This window comes from Sinocyclocheilus grahami, unplaced genomic scaffold (genome assembly GCF_001515645.1).
Source record: "Sinocyclocheilus grahami isolate Dianchi unplaced genomic scaffold, SAMN03320097.WGS_v1.1 scaffold2334.1, whole genome shotgun sequence".
In the NCBI taxonomy this organism is placed as follows: domain Eukaryota; kingdom Metazoa; phylum Chordata; class Actinopteri; order Cypriniformes; family Cyprinidae; genus Sinocyclocheilus; species Sinocyclocheilus grahami.
In genome coordinates, this window is record NW_015507513.1 from 14,037 (window position 1) to 28,069 (window position 14,033).

General features: G+C 37.2%; 1 pseudogene; it reads right to left on the reverse strand.

Moving 5' to 3' along the window:
• Positions 1 to 3,980: 3,980 nt before the first annotated feature.
• Positions 3,981 to 10,197, reverse strand: LOC107574775 (uncharacterized; annotated as a pseudogene).
• Between the last annotated feature and the right edge of the window lie 3,836 nt (positions 10,198 to 14,033).

A 14,033-nucleotide genomic window follows, 5' to 3' on the forward strand; every position in this document is an offset into this window, starting at 1 on the left:
TGAATTTCATTCTTCAGTGGGCAAGGTATTTGGCACAGTTTAACTCTTATCATTCATAGTGTAAATGCTTACATGGACAAATGCATTCTTTCAACCACTATGTGGCACATCTGAAGTTTGGTTAATTATGGTAATGCACTGTAGTAATAATCTACACTTTGTCAAATAGGCCACTCCAGACTAAGCCATACATTATTAGCAACAGGTAAAGATCCTCCTTTATGCCCCTCTTGCCAATCCATTAAATTTGACAGACTGTGATGGCATGAAGTCTACTTTTCAGTTGACTCTTATGAAAAGATTTTTAATGATGTAAGACCAGATTTAATTTTAGAATATTTATCAAGGATAAATGTTAAAAAAACATTTATAAATGTACGTATAATTTTTCATCTTTTATTTCTGATCATAGCCGGGGTAGCTGGCATGGCATTAAACTATTAATAAATAAACATTTTAATAATATAATTCTTTTCCACTTTTTGTACTATCATCATGAAGCTACTCATTTTCATAGTAAGAGTAGCCTAGTATTCTGTCCCCCTTAAAGTAAAAGTGGTCTCAAGCAGGGTTTGAAATTAACACCCGCCAAATGCGGGTAAAAATCAACTGTGGCAGGTAACGCTGTCAAATCACTAGCCAATTTGGCGGGTTACTTTTCGTAAATTATGTTTACTAATTAATTTCTTGAGGAAGTTCATGTTAGCCAAATCTGCGCAGATTTAGTGTAAATACTGAACTCGGGACTCATCATGATATATTAAATAAGCCTAATTGCGCAGCATCTGGGCATCTAGCTTACTTGAACATACCCAGGGATGTAGCTACTGGCCATCGGGAAGCACCAGGACATTCCCGGTGGGTCGATCGCCGAAGCGAGGGAGACCTTATATTAGGCGCTGTTGTTAAATTACAGCCCACGCGAAACTGCAAAAAGCAAATACTCCAAAAGTGTGAAACGGCGCTACCCGGTGCATCCGACAGCCGCGCGTTAAAGCAGAGCGGGATCAGTCTACTTCCGCCACGATTTATAAGAGATAAACAGCACAAATCGCTCGATCCATTCAGAAATGACACAGAATTGTGTTATACAGTTGTGTGATATGACAACATTAAAGGTTCTACCTGAAAACAGCCACGACCAGGTAAAATGCATGTAAACATTCTAATTCATTTTAATTTAAGTAAAATGTTAATCCCTTTAAATGTTTCATTCTAATTAAAACCAGTGTCTCTGTAATGTAGAGTCTAATTAATTTTTATTTAAGTAAAATGTTAATTCAGTAAGAGCCTGATTAAAGATAAAAGCAGTGTCTCTGTAATTTAGAGACACTTATAAACAAGTTTTTTTTCCATTTACAAATATTATAAAGTTCTTAAAGGGATAGTTCACCCAAAAATTAAAACTGTCATCATTTAGGCTACTCAGCATTATGTCATTCCAAACCTGTATGAATTTATTTCTTCTGTGGAAAATAAAAGAAGATATTTTGAGAAATTCAAGAAATGTTTGTCCATACAGTAGAAATCAAGAGGAACCAAAATGGTTTGGTAACATTCTACAAAATATCTTTTGTGTTTTACAGAAGAAAGTAAGTCATACAGGTTTGGAAAGACATGAGGGTGAGGAAAGGATGACAGCATTTATTAGCAGTAAATTTCCTATGTTCTAGCACAAAATCAATGCTGATACTGTCAAGTGCATTTCTATGTGACAAAAATGGAAAAATAAAAAAATGCCTGAAGACTCGCACCGTGTCTACACCAGATGCGACAAAATACTATAGAACTAGAATTATAATCGGTGATGCGGCCTACACTGGATGTGGCGCAGCACAGCACGACAAATCCCCAACAGTAAACTGATGCCTCGTTCTATTTATGACGTAGGCCTACTGTTTGACAAAGTACAAATGATTTGCAATGATCACTTTGTTGCATCCAGTGTGGACAGCCTCAAGCTGTTGGCTTACCTCCGGCCTTTATTTCATTATTTATTTGTTTAATTTTTTTGGCTAGTAGAACTTGGCCGGTAACTTAAAAATTAAGTAGCCAAATTGGCTGGTGAGTGAAAAAGTTGATTTCAAACCCTGGTCTCAAGACTCATTTCAATGCTATGTGTAAATATGTTACATGAGATTGGAATGACGTGAAGTAAATGTCAGGATTTTCATTCTTGACCTATTCATGTACTTGAATATAGTTACTTTGGGATTATGTAAGATCCTTTAGCAATATATCAAACAAAATTTAGTTCAGGCTTATCTTTTGTGAGTTCAAAGCAGTTAGCATTGTAAAACAACCTAATTGTTTCTTTTTCAGATGGTGGAGCAACTTTTTCAAGAGGAAATTGTTGACAATGACACAGAGGATGATGGTGTGGTGGTGCCAGAGATCTATTGTCCTTTATCAGACCAAAAACTTGCTGTTCTGCATGGATTGATTAATCCTTTGACATCACCATTGAATGACCGGGAGCTATATCTACAGACACTTGATGTCATCCAAAGATTGTGCTCTATTTAACATTCAATTCAATTGAAGTTTATTTGTACAGCGCTTTTCACGATACAAATCATTGCAAAGCAACTTTACAGCAAATTAAGTTTCTACAATATTTAGTGGTAGTTTATCAGTGGTGACTGTCAGTCAATGTACATATGCCAGAAATGTACGGAAAAATCAATTAAAGACTTAATCAAACAGACAATGAACACTATTAACAGCAATTATTATATGATGCAATCAAACTTATAGCAAAATGTGGTAGTTATGCATGTTGTTTCAGGGTTGGACTCATCTGAGGTCCTCTGAGGGGTTGGCATCATCTCTTCTCAGGTGTTCTGGATCCAGACTGAAGCTTGTGTAAATCCTAGTTGGCAAAAACAGAGAAACAAATAGAGACATAATTAGCATAGCTGCTGTTCCAACCAAGCAAAATTGATTTGTTTAACCCAAACTAAAGAATAATAATAATGTGCATTTGATCAGATATAACTGCAGTACAAGATTATGATATGCATTATTTGAATGCTTGGCCAAAGAGATGTGTCTTTAATCTAGATTTAAACAGAGAGAGTGTGTCTGAACACCGAACGTTATCAGGAAGGCTATTCCAGAGTTTGGGAGCCAAATGCGAAAAAGCTCTACCTCCGCTCTAACATTTGACTTGTGAAAGGGTTTGAAAGATGGCAGAAGTTGGTTCACAGCTGAACTCTTCTTTTGAAACAATCTCCCACCTGAAATCACAATGGAGGCGTCTCTGACTGCTGGGCTTCCCCTCTCATTGTGTTCAGATGCATCCGTGAGGTTGTTCATGCCAACGCTTCATAGCGTTATGCTGGCAATTTATCTTGTTCCTTCCCACTGCGTCTGTCAGCCTGTGCTTTACCTATCAGAGTAGTCAACGCAGCTTAATGTTTAGGACAAATTCAATGCAAGACGTTACACATGTTATTTATCGGGGTATGGATGATTAGATTAGAAACCGCTTTCTGTTGGTGTGTTTAAACATCTTTAGCTTCTTTTGCCAAGGAGTTACATGATCTAGAAATTTTTCTGTCTTCCATTTTCTGTTGTTGAATAATAATAATTCACTAGAAAATCACTTTAAATTGCCGTTCATTTATTTTGAATAACATTTTTTATTTTTGTAAAATATTGTAACAAAAATATTTCAGACTTTGTAAACCATTCAGAAGCATGTAAAATAACAAGTGTTGTTGAACAGTGTCTTTAAATTTAAAGATGAAATTTAAACTACAGGGAGGAACATTCTGTCTAGACATTTGAGTTAATTTCAAACTGCCTTTCAAACATTTTAATTATTTTTGTAAAATACTCTTAACAAATAGATTTAAGACTTTGTAAACCATTTAGAAGCATGTAAAAATCATTAAGTGTTGTTGAACAGGATCTATGAATTTTAAAGAAATTAAAACTATTGGGAAGAACATTCTGTCTTGAGTTCATTTCAAAATCTACACTCTGTAAAAACAAGCACCATGTTGCACAGCTGTTTTCATGATTTCTTTAAATTCATTAAAATCTGACAGATGTGCAGTGGGAAATGTAACGGTTTGGGTGCATGTGCTGACAATAGGATAGCAAAGAGTGTGGCTTGGCATTCGCTGCATGCATGTGTGATCAAACTCAACAGTTATTTTAAAGGCTTGTCTCTCTGACAGAAGCAGGTGCCTATGTGCTTGACCAGTCAGCCACTGCATCACCCGTGGGACAGAGAGTGCCTCCTCATCCTGAGTATCGCTATCTAGGGCAGTAAAATATACAATATGTATTTAAGACATTTAATGACATTACTACATATAGTACTGCTGCTTTAGAAAACTGCAAGTTTACAGACAAGGTTAACATTAGAACAAACAGTATTAATAAAGCCGTTTCTTTCCCTTTTTCCTCTCACCATTTCTTGTACATTAAAGAACCAGTCAAAAGTTGGAAACATTTAATGTTTTTGAAAGGTCACTTGTGCTCACCAAGGGTGCATTTATTTAAAAGTACAGTAAACGCACATTTCAATTTCAAATAAGTTTTCTATTTTAATCATTTAAAAAATTTAATTTATTTCTGCTATTTTTAGCATCATTACTCCAGTCATCAGTGTCACATGAGCCTTCAGAAATCATTCTAATATACTGATTTGATACTTAAACATTTCTTCATTATTATCATCATCATCAATTAAATCAGTTTTTGCTGATTGATCAAAAGTGACAGTGAAGTATAAAATGTTACAAATGTAATATAAAATTAACAAAAAAGTAAAAAGTAAGTTATTCAAATGTTAACTGTTTTCAACATAGATAATCATAAATGTTTCTTGAGCATCAAATCAGCATATTAGAATGATTTCTGAAGGATCATGTGACACTGAAGACTGAAGTAAATGATCTGTGATCAGTCAGTTATCAGACATATTTTGTAATCAGTGTCTGTGAAAATACTCTTATCAGTGGACTTCTATAATAAACATTTGCATTCATTGATATCTGAAGTGAATACGAACTTACCTTCAAGCTCCATGAGAAAATCCTGGACGTGATTCAGGATTTTCACCTCTTTGGCATGTTTTAGAGTGCCACTCTCACTCATTTGTGGGACTAGATGTGACAATGTAATGGGAGTCCACCTGAAGAACATGCCAGGAAGACAGAAAATGGCAAACATTATCTAAACAGCATGCAGTATAGAAAGAAAAAAATAGGAGTTATTTTGTGCTCTAACATTTGATAACAGCAATACAAATAGAACTAGTAGGTTTTTTAAATCACCTTATCATCACCACCTTGCACAACAAAGAGGCTGCGGCACACTTCTCTGTTCTTCTCTATGATGTCTATCAAATTGTAAAGTTGTAACCCTTCACGGAGCTGCTGAAGCACAAGCCTTCGACGAGCAGCTGCATGCATCACAATTGCTCTTTACAGAAATAGAACAAACAAATTTCAGTCAATGTTAATATCTAATCGATTGTATTCTCTATGGAAGATATATTTAAAACTAATGCATAGAGTAAAACCTTGTTATTTTCTCCTTGTTGTCCTCGTTTATAGGCCGTTGTAGCCACAGCTGACAATCTGTTCACTTTAAGATGACAACTCTGAAGTCTCCTCAATCTAAAAAGAGTTAAAAGGGGAAAAAAATTCACGGTTAAACATCTAAAAAAATTAATACATGGCAACAGAAAGACACTAAGACAATTTGTTTTAGGATACCATTTTAATCAGTGGTGAAAACAGCATCGTAAACATTATCCTTGGTAATATTTTAAAGGGTTCCACTCATAACACCAGCCCTGTAGAAATCTTGGAGCTGGGTCACCCTGTGCAAGGCTAACAGCAAAAACCTCCCCAGCAACTCTAAAATGACAATGAAAAAAGAAACACAGTATAATAAAAAAATTTCCAGTTAGTGTGATATGAATCTAACATGTTTAAAATGCATTTTGCTTTTGAACGGATAGTTCACCCTGAAATAAATTCAATTTCTTTCCACAGAGAAGGCTCACTTAAAGGGGTAGTTCACCCAAAAATAAATTTCTGTAATCATTTACTCACCCTCAAGTTGTTCCAAACATGAATTAATTTCTTTGTTCTGTTGAACAGAAGAAGATATTTTGAAGAATGTTTGTAACCGTAACCATGTAGTTTTCGGGCACCTTTCACTTCCATGGTACTTTTTTTTCCTACTATGGAAGTCAATGGAGCCGAAAACTGCTGGGTTACAAACATTCTTCAAAATATCTTCTTCGGTGTCCAACAGAATAAAGAAATTAATTCATGTTGGGAACAACTTGAGGGTGAGTAAATGATTTCAGAAATTTATTTTTGGGTGAACGATCCATTTAAGTTTGGAATGACATGAGTGTGAACATCTGACAACTTTCATTCTTAGGTGACCTATTCCTTTGATGAGAAACACTTACCAAAACAGGCCATTGTCAACATCATTCAGGGAGTACACTCTTAAAAATAACGGTGCTTCAAAAGGTTCTTGAAGCGATGCCATAGAGGAACCATTTTTGGTTCCACAAAGAACCATTCAGTCAAAGGTTCTTTAAAGAACCATCTCTTTCTTACGTTTTTATAATCTGAAGAACCTTCTTTTGCCACAAAGAACCTTTTGTGAAACAGAAAGGTTCTTCAGATGTTAAAGGTTCTTTATGGAACCATTTAGACAAAAAGGTTCTTCTATGGCATCGTGAAGCACCTTTATTTTTAAGTGTATTTTGGCATTTTGCCTTTGCCCTCCTCCCCTTCAAAGAGCCTGGTCTCTATGCCGCCAATCAATTCTATAGACGGGGGAAAACAAAAAACAAACAAAAAACAACATTGTAACCAGAACAAATTAAGTAACAAGAAATCCAAAGTATGTACAAAAAAAATAAGTACAAAACAAAATCCTGACCTGTCAGGAATTATTTTCTCAAAGCACCAGTGTCTACTCCAGCCTCTCCTAAGAAAATAATCTTTAAAGCGTTGACTGGGGAGCTTAACTCTTGACGCCTCCAAAATTAACAGACTTTCCACAAAATTAATTCTGGACACACAAATGCAGAATTCCTTGGAGGTGTCAACTTGAGCCGCTAGCCATCGTAGGACATCCTCCTCACTGTAAATAGTTTTTATATTCAAAGGTTAAATCTTTTAAATATTCAGCATGGAATGGCTGAGACAGCATTATAATAAAAAAAAAGTTATAAATTATACAAGTACATTATTACGTATCAATGTTCATGTTACTTTTTATGTACCATGACATCTCTTCATTTTGTGGATCCATTGTATCAGGGCTCTTCGATTGAAGGGACACTGGACTAGGAAGAAATTGTAATTGTGAAAATATAATACTGTTCATGTGAAGTAAAAACATTGAATTCAGTGCTTTAATATATAGCTAAAGTCTCATCTGCCATATAAACATACTTTTGAAATCCAATGTTCTGACTCAAGATCTAACTAGAAATGTCAAAATCTACATCACATCATGCAGCACAAAATTACACTGCTGTTTCTACACTGCTATGTGTGTATTGCATTACCTTTCCAAGTCACCACAGTAACTTGCATGGACCTACAATTCCATCATAGGAAAAGTTTTCATGCATACAGGACACTTTGCATCTGTCGACTAAAAATAAATTATATAAAATACAAAATAAAAGCAGTCAGAATGATGTCATCCCATATAAGTAAATTACCTTTTCTTCAAATCCTGGTGGTGAATCAGTTTCCTGGTAATAGACAAAAACATTACATTTAAACAAAAAGTTCCAGATGCAGTCTACATAAGTTACTCAAGAGGTTATCAAAAAAAACAAAAAAACTCTGGTTCAGAGTCTGAAAGTGTTTCACATTCCAGAGCATCACATTCCCTGACATGCAGAGCAAGAATCTGCAATGGCATTATTTTATAGCATTTCTTGCATTCTGCTTTTGGCATTAAAGAAAATTCCTGGGCATCAGATGGAAGGGGGGATAAATCAAATTCATCCTGTAAAGGGACAATATAAATCATGGTCTTCCTCCCTCCAGTTGCACATCTGATGGTACTGCCACAGTACCCTTCCGACTCTGGAGGAACAAGATTCAGCCACCTCCTTCCCTGTCCACCTGAATAATAAATATTACAAATATGTATAACTAAAGTTTTATATATCATTGTCATCTTTTAACATAGTCTTACAAAGTGCTTTCTGGAAAACATTTAAATAAACTCACATGCACAAAATAAAGTGTTAAAACAAGAATATTAATTAACCTGATAATCATACTAGTAAGGCAATGATATTAGTTATACTGGGATTTGGCTGATAATGGAGGTTGAAAAAGCTTATTTACATGGAGTTCTAAGCCTGACTTTTTGATAGTCAAAAGCAAAATAAGATATCCTGAGGAATGTCTGTTTTGTTTTTGTCCATCAATGATGGGGAGTAAAGGGATTTTTGAACAAAACTGACTTTCATTGTATGGACATAAACAGCTCAGACATTCTTCAAAATAAATTGAGCCAGCCATACATAAATGTAAGTAAATGATAACAATTTTGCATGAACTGCCCTTAAGCCCTGTTGGAAAACACATCAGCATTTTTTTAAAATTCTTTCATTACTTTTCTGGTCACTGTGTGTTAATTAACTTTGAATTATGTTTAATTGCTAAAAACATGAATATTGACTATACCAACCTATTTAAATGTGCATACATAAATGGAATGACGTGCATATTTACATTAAACTAGTTGCCTTGTGTGATACTCTGAATCTAGTTACTTTTATTACACTGAATTGGTAGTGGTGTCAAAATCATACCAGTTGACTTATAGAGAAGCCATCCTCCGGATGCTGATTTCATTTTGGGGTATGCGTCTGTAAATAAGTTGGAAACCTAAAATCCAAATTACAACAAATCATTACAAATTAAGTTACTCTAATATTTGCTGAGAGAGTGAAGCATAGTTTTTAATTAGCTAAATATTTATCAATATGTATCACCTCTGAGTCAAATCGTCATTCATTGAGAGATTTCGTTTTCCCAATCCTGCCTGCATGAGTTGAAGTTCCTCAGCTGGTGAAGGGGTCATTTCAGAATTTTTACTTAACAGGAACACTGAAAACATGAATGGTTTCCAAGATTTACAGAACTTTGTGGGTTTATTACAGCTGGGTAGACGTCTTTTGGACTCATGTTTTTAAAAAAAATCCTGGTAAAGACCTTCAAGAAATTAATAATAGAAAAATTAGTTAAGGAAAACTTATAGAACAATTCTGTGTTTATCAGAAACTCAGTAGACCTCATAATTTTCTCTGACTATTACTGTGACAGAGTGCTTATGCAACTCTATTGTAAGTCGCTTTGGATAAAAGCATCTGATAAGGGAATGAATGTGAAAAATTTGTATTGCAAACAGGAAGTATCATTGTTTTTAGTCATGCCTGCAAACTGAAACCTGGCCATGTCTTGTTCCACAGTTGGACACTGTCCGGAGCGCTGCCCCTGACTTGTGCTGGTTTTGCCCAACGAATGGTTAAGCACCTCTATGATGTTATGTATAGCAGATGCAGCATCAGCACCAAGGTTTGAGCCTTGCTGCAGAATAAAGATCAGTCTGAGATCTTTGCTAAAAAATACATGCAACATCCTTGAACATATTGCGTATCATCACCTTGGAATTATAAGGTTCCCTCTCACATTTTTGTCAAAATGTATTCACATTTGTATTTTGTGACAACTTATTTACATTATGTGATTTTTAGGTTCTATCTACAAAGGAGTATGGTATGCAAAAACTTTGAAGCTCAATATCTCAAAACTGCTCAGAAAATTATATCATTCCAAGGTGGCAAAATGTTGGGATATAAAGAGCAATCAAGGTAACGTTAACGTACTGAATCAAACTACATAACATAAGTGCACTGCAGACATGTAAATAACAAACCTATACATGACAAACACTTAATGATCTAAATAAAGACAGAACTGTTGCATTCTGCACAGGAATAAAACTTATATCTCGATTTTTTAATTTTTATTATTTAAGTTACAACAAACTTACCTCAGGCAGCCTCGAATGTCCTGCCAAGGAGGATGTTGACGACACTCCGTGAGCCTCCCGATTACTCATCTCGAATAACCCTAGTCTTCTTCTTCTGATGTGGAAAATATCCGTGTTTTATCATTAATGTTCTTTAATATACTCTTATTAAGTTGGCTTGAGAAAGTACCCCAAGTACTTTAGCAACCGCATAGCAACACCTTAGCAACCACCCCGGGTACCCTAGTAACATCATAGCAACACCTTATCAACCACCCCGGGTACCCTAGCAACCGCATAGCAACACCTTAGCAACCACCCCGGGTACCCTAGTAACATCATAGCAACACCTTATCAACCACCCCGGGTACCCTAGCAACCGCATAGCAACACCTTAGCAACCACCCTGGGTACCCTAGCAACCGCATAGCAGCACCCTAGCAACCACCCCGAGTACCTTAGCAACCACATAGCAACACCTTAGCAACCACCCCGGGTAAGTTGTAGCAATGCGGTTGCTAGAGTCTATCTATCTATCTATCTATCTATAGTCTGATTTTATCTATCTATCTATCTATCTATCTATCTATCTATCTATCCCTAGAAACCTATCTATCTATCTATCTATCTATCTATCTATAGCATATTTCTAGTCCGGCTTTCTCAAGCCAACTTAAAGTTTGTCTTAACGAAATTTTTTATCTAGTTATTCTTCTTCTTCTTCTTCTTTTTCTTCTTCTGACCAAAAATTTAAACAGTATCTCCTCCTAGAGCTTTAAAGCTAGAACCACCAAACTTGGTCCAGACCTTCAGACTGTTCTGACTCGGGTTGCTATATCTTTTCAGACTGATCCAACTTACAGTTTTCCTAAAAATTACGATTAAACCTGGGGGAAATCCCATAGACTTTCATTGAACAGTCTTGGCTGATCTGAACATTCCGTCAAACTCCAACTGTCAAAATTCAAATTTAAACACACTGACTCAATTAAAGTATGTACTATTTCTAAGCCATTTAAACTCATTCAAACTAATTTAATCTATCTATCTATCTATCTATCTATCTATCTATCTATCTATCTATCTATCTAATCTGACCATTTCTATCTATCTATCTATCTATCTATCTATCTATACTTAGACATGCTAGTAACCTGCTAATCATGCTACCAACATGCCAGTCACTTGCTAATCATGCTAGCAACATGCTAGTCACTTTGCTAATCATGCTAGAAACATGCTAGCGACATGCTAGTCACTTGCTAATCATGCTAACAACATGCTTGTCACTTGTAAATAATGCTAGGAACATGCCAATAGCATACTAATCATGCTAGAAAAATGATAGCAACATTTTAATAAATTGTTAATCATGCTAGCAACATGCTAGTCACTTGCTAATTATGTTAACAACATGCTATTAACATGCTAATCATGCAAGCGACATGCTAGTAAATTGTTAATAATGCTAGCGACATGTTACTAACATGCTTGAAACATGCTAGCGACATGCAAGTAAATGCTAATCATCCTTGAAACATGCAAGTGACATGCTAGTAACCTCCTAATCATGCTAGCAACATGCTAGTAGCATGTTAATCATGCTAGAAACAAGTTAACAACATTCTTGTAACTTGCTAATCTTGCTAGCAACATGCTAGTAACGTGTTAATCATGCTAGAAACATGCTAGCAACATGCTTGCTACACGCTTGTAAATTGCTAATCATGCCAGCAATATGATAGTAACAGGCTAATCATGCTAAAAACATGCTTATCATGCTAGAAACATGTTATCAACATCTATCTAATCTATCTAAATTTTCAAACTTCTATCTATCTATCTGTCTGTCTATATATCATCTGACTATTTATATCTATCTATCTATCTAAAACTTCTCTAAATTTCAAACTATTTCAGACTTGTAACAGAGATGCTGGAGTTTGGTTAGAATCCATGAGCGGAAGTTTATTAAAGGTCAAGGCTTTAAACAGATGTCGATAATCAGGCAGAGGGTCAAGGTCAGAGAAGTAAGAAGATCGTTCGTCATACACAAGGGCAGAAGCAGAGACAATAGTGGAGAGGCAGGCAATGAGTCCAAACACAAACATCAGTCCTATCAGGCGTTAGAACAAAAGGAGCAGAGTACAAATACTGTGAGTGAAGAAGTCAGGCAGAATCATACACAGGAAAACAATCAGGAACAGAGGAAGAATAACGCTTGGTAAGGCAGATCAACTGGCAATACTTCGCGATCAGCACATGAACTGTTCTCAGTTTATATGAGAGTCAAACAGGAGGTGAAAGCAGAGGGAGTGGAGCATGGTCAGTACTCGAGCGAGGGCTCCCTCTGCTGGCTTGACGTTACAGAACCCCCCCCCCCCCCCTCTAGGAGCGACTCCTGGAGCTCGACGTGGACATCGCTGTGGTCTTGATGCTGGGCGGTCGGGTCTGGCTCGATGAAACTCCTCGATGAGTGATGGATCCAGAAAGTCCCGGGCGGCTACCCATGACCTCTTCTCAGGTCCATAGCCTTCCCAGTCCACCAGATACTGGAGCTGACCCCCTCTTCGTCTCGAGTCCAGTAACACATTCACCCTATATGCCGGAGTTCCATCAAAGTCCAGTGGTGGTGATGGTTCTGGGGCTTCATGGCCAGGGTCAGCTCCCGAGTGGATGGGTTTGAGGAGGGACACATGGAAAGAGGGAGAGATATGATAGTTAGCAGGAAGCTCCAATTGGTATGTTACATCGTTGATCTGTCTTAGTATCTTGAAAGGGCCAACATATCTGGGACTGAGCTTCCTGCTTGGTAGCCACAACTTGATGTCCTTCGTGGAGAGCCAGACCCGTTGTCCTGGTTGGTAGGGAGGGTGTGGGCGACTGACCGGAGCAGAGAGAAGTGTGAACCCATTGCATGATTCGAAGTCTTAAAGCTTGAGGTACATAATGCTTTCCTGGGGGTGTGTTTGCGGGTGAGGGGTTTTGTTGTTGTGCTTCTCTTAGTTCTTCCATGATATCCGAGGAGACTGGGGCTAGGATGATCGAGCTGGGTAGAATGGGACCGGTGATGTGATGCTCTGTGGAGAGGTCATATTGCCGGGAAAGAGCGTCTGCTTTTCCATTCTTGCTGCCAGGCCAATAAGTTACAGTAAAGTTGAAGCGTATGAAGAATAATGCCCAACGGGCTTGCCGGGGATTAAGACGCTTGGCACTCTTTATATATTCAAGATTCTTATGGTCTGTAATCCCTTGGAAGGGATGAAGAGCTCCCTCACACCTGTGACGCCATTCTTCGATCGCTGCTTTCATGGAGAGTAGTTCCTTATTTCCAACATCATAGTTGTGCTCAGCGGAGGTTAGTTTTCTGGAGAAGAAAGCACATGGATACAATTCGCTTGGATGTCCTTGTCTCTGAGAGAGTATAGCACCTATGCCACAGTCTGAGGCATCCACCTCTAGTATGAATGGTTCGTTCGGATCAGGATGTCTTAGGATAGGGGCTGTTGTGAATCATTCCTTTAATGCGTTGAAAGCGTTGTTAGCTTCCGGAGTCCAAACCAGTTTTGATGGTTTATTCTTAAGGAGTGAGGTGAGAGGAGAGGCAACCATACTATAATTTCGGATAAACCTCCTGTAGAAATTGGCAAAGCGTAGAAATCTCTACAGATCCTTGACGGTTCTAGGTTGTGGCCATTCAGTGACTGCTTGAACTTTGAGGTCATTCATCTTGACGCCCTGTGAGCTGATGTGGTAACCCAGGAATGAAGTTTGATTAACATGGAACTCACACTTTTCCGCCTTGACATATAATTAATTCTCTAAGAGCCGAGAAAGGACTGTTCTGACATGGGAAATGTGCTCGGGTTCTGTCTTGGAAAATACGAGGATATTGTTGATGTATGCAACCACAAATTTATTCAGGAGGTCCTTGAAGATTTCATTTATGAAAGATTGGAATACAGCGGGAGAGTTGGCCA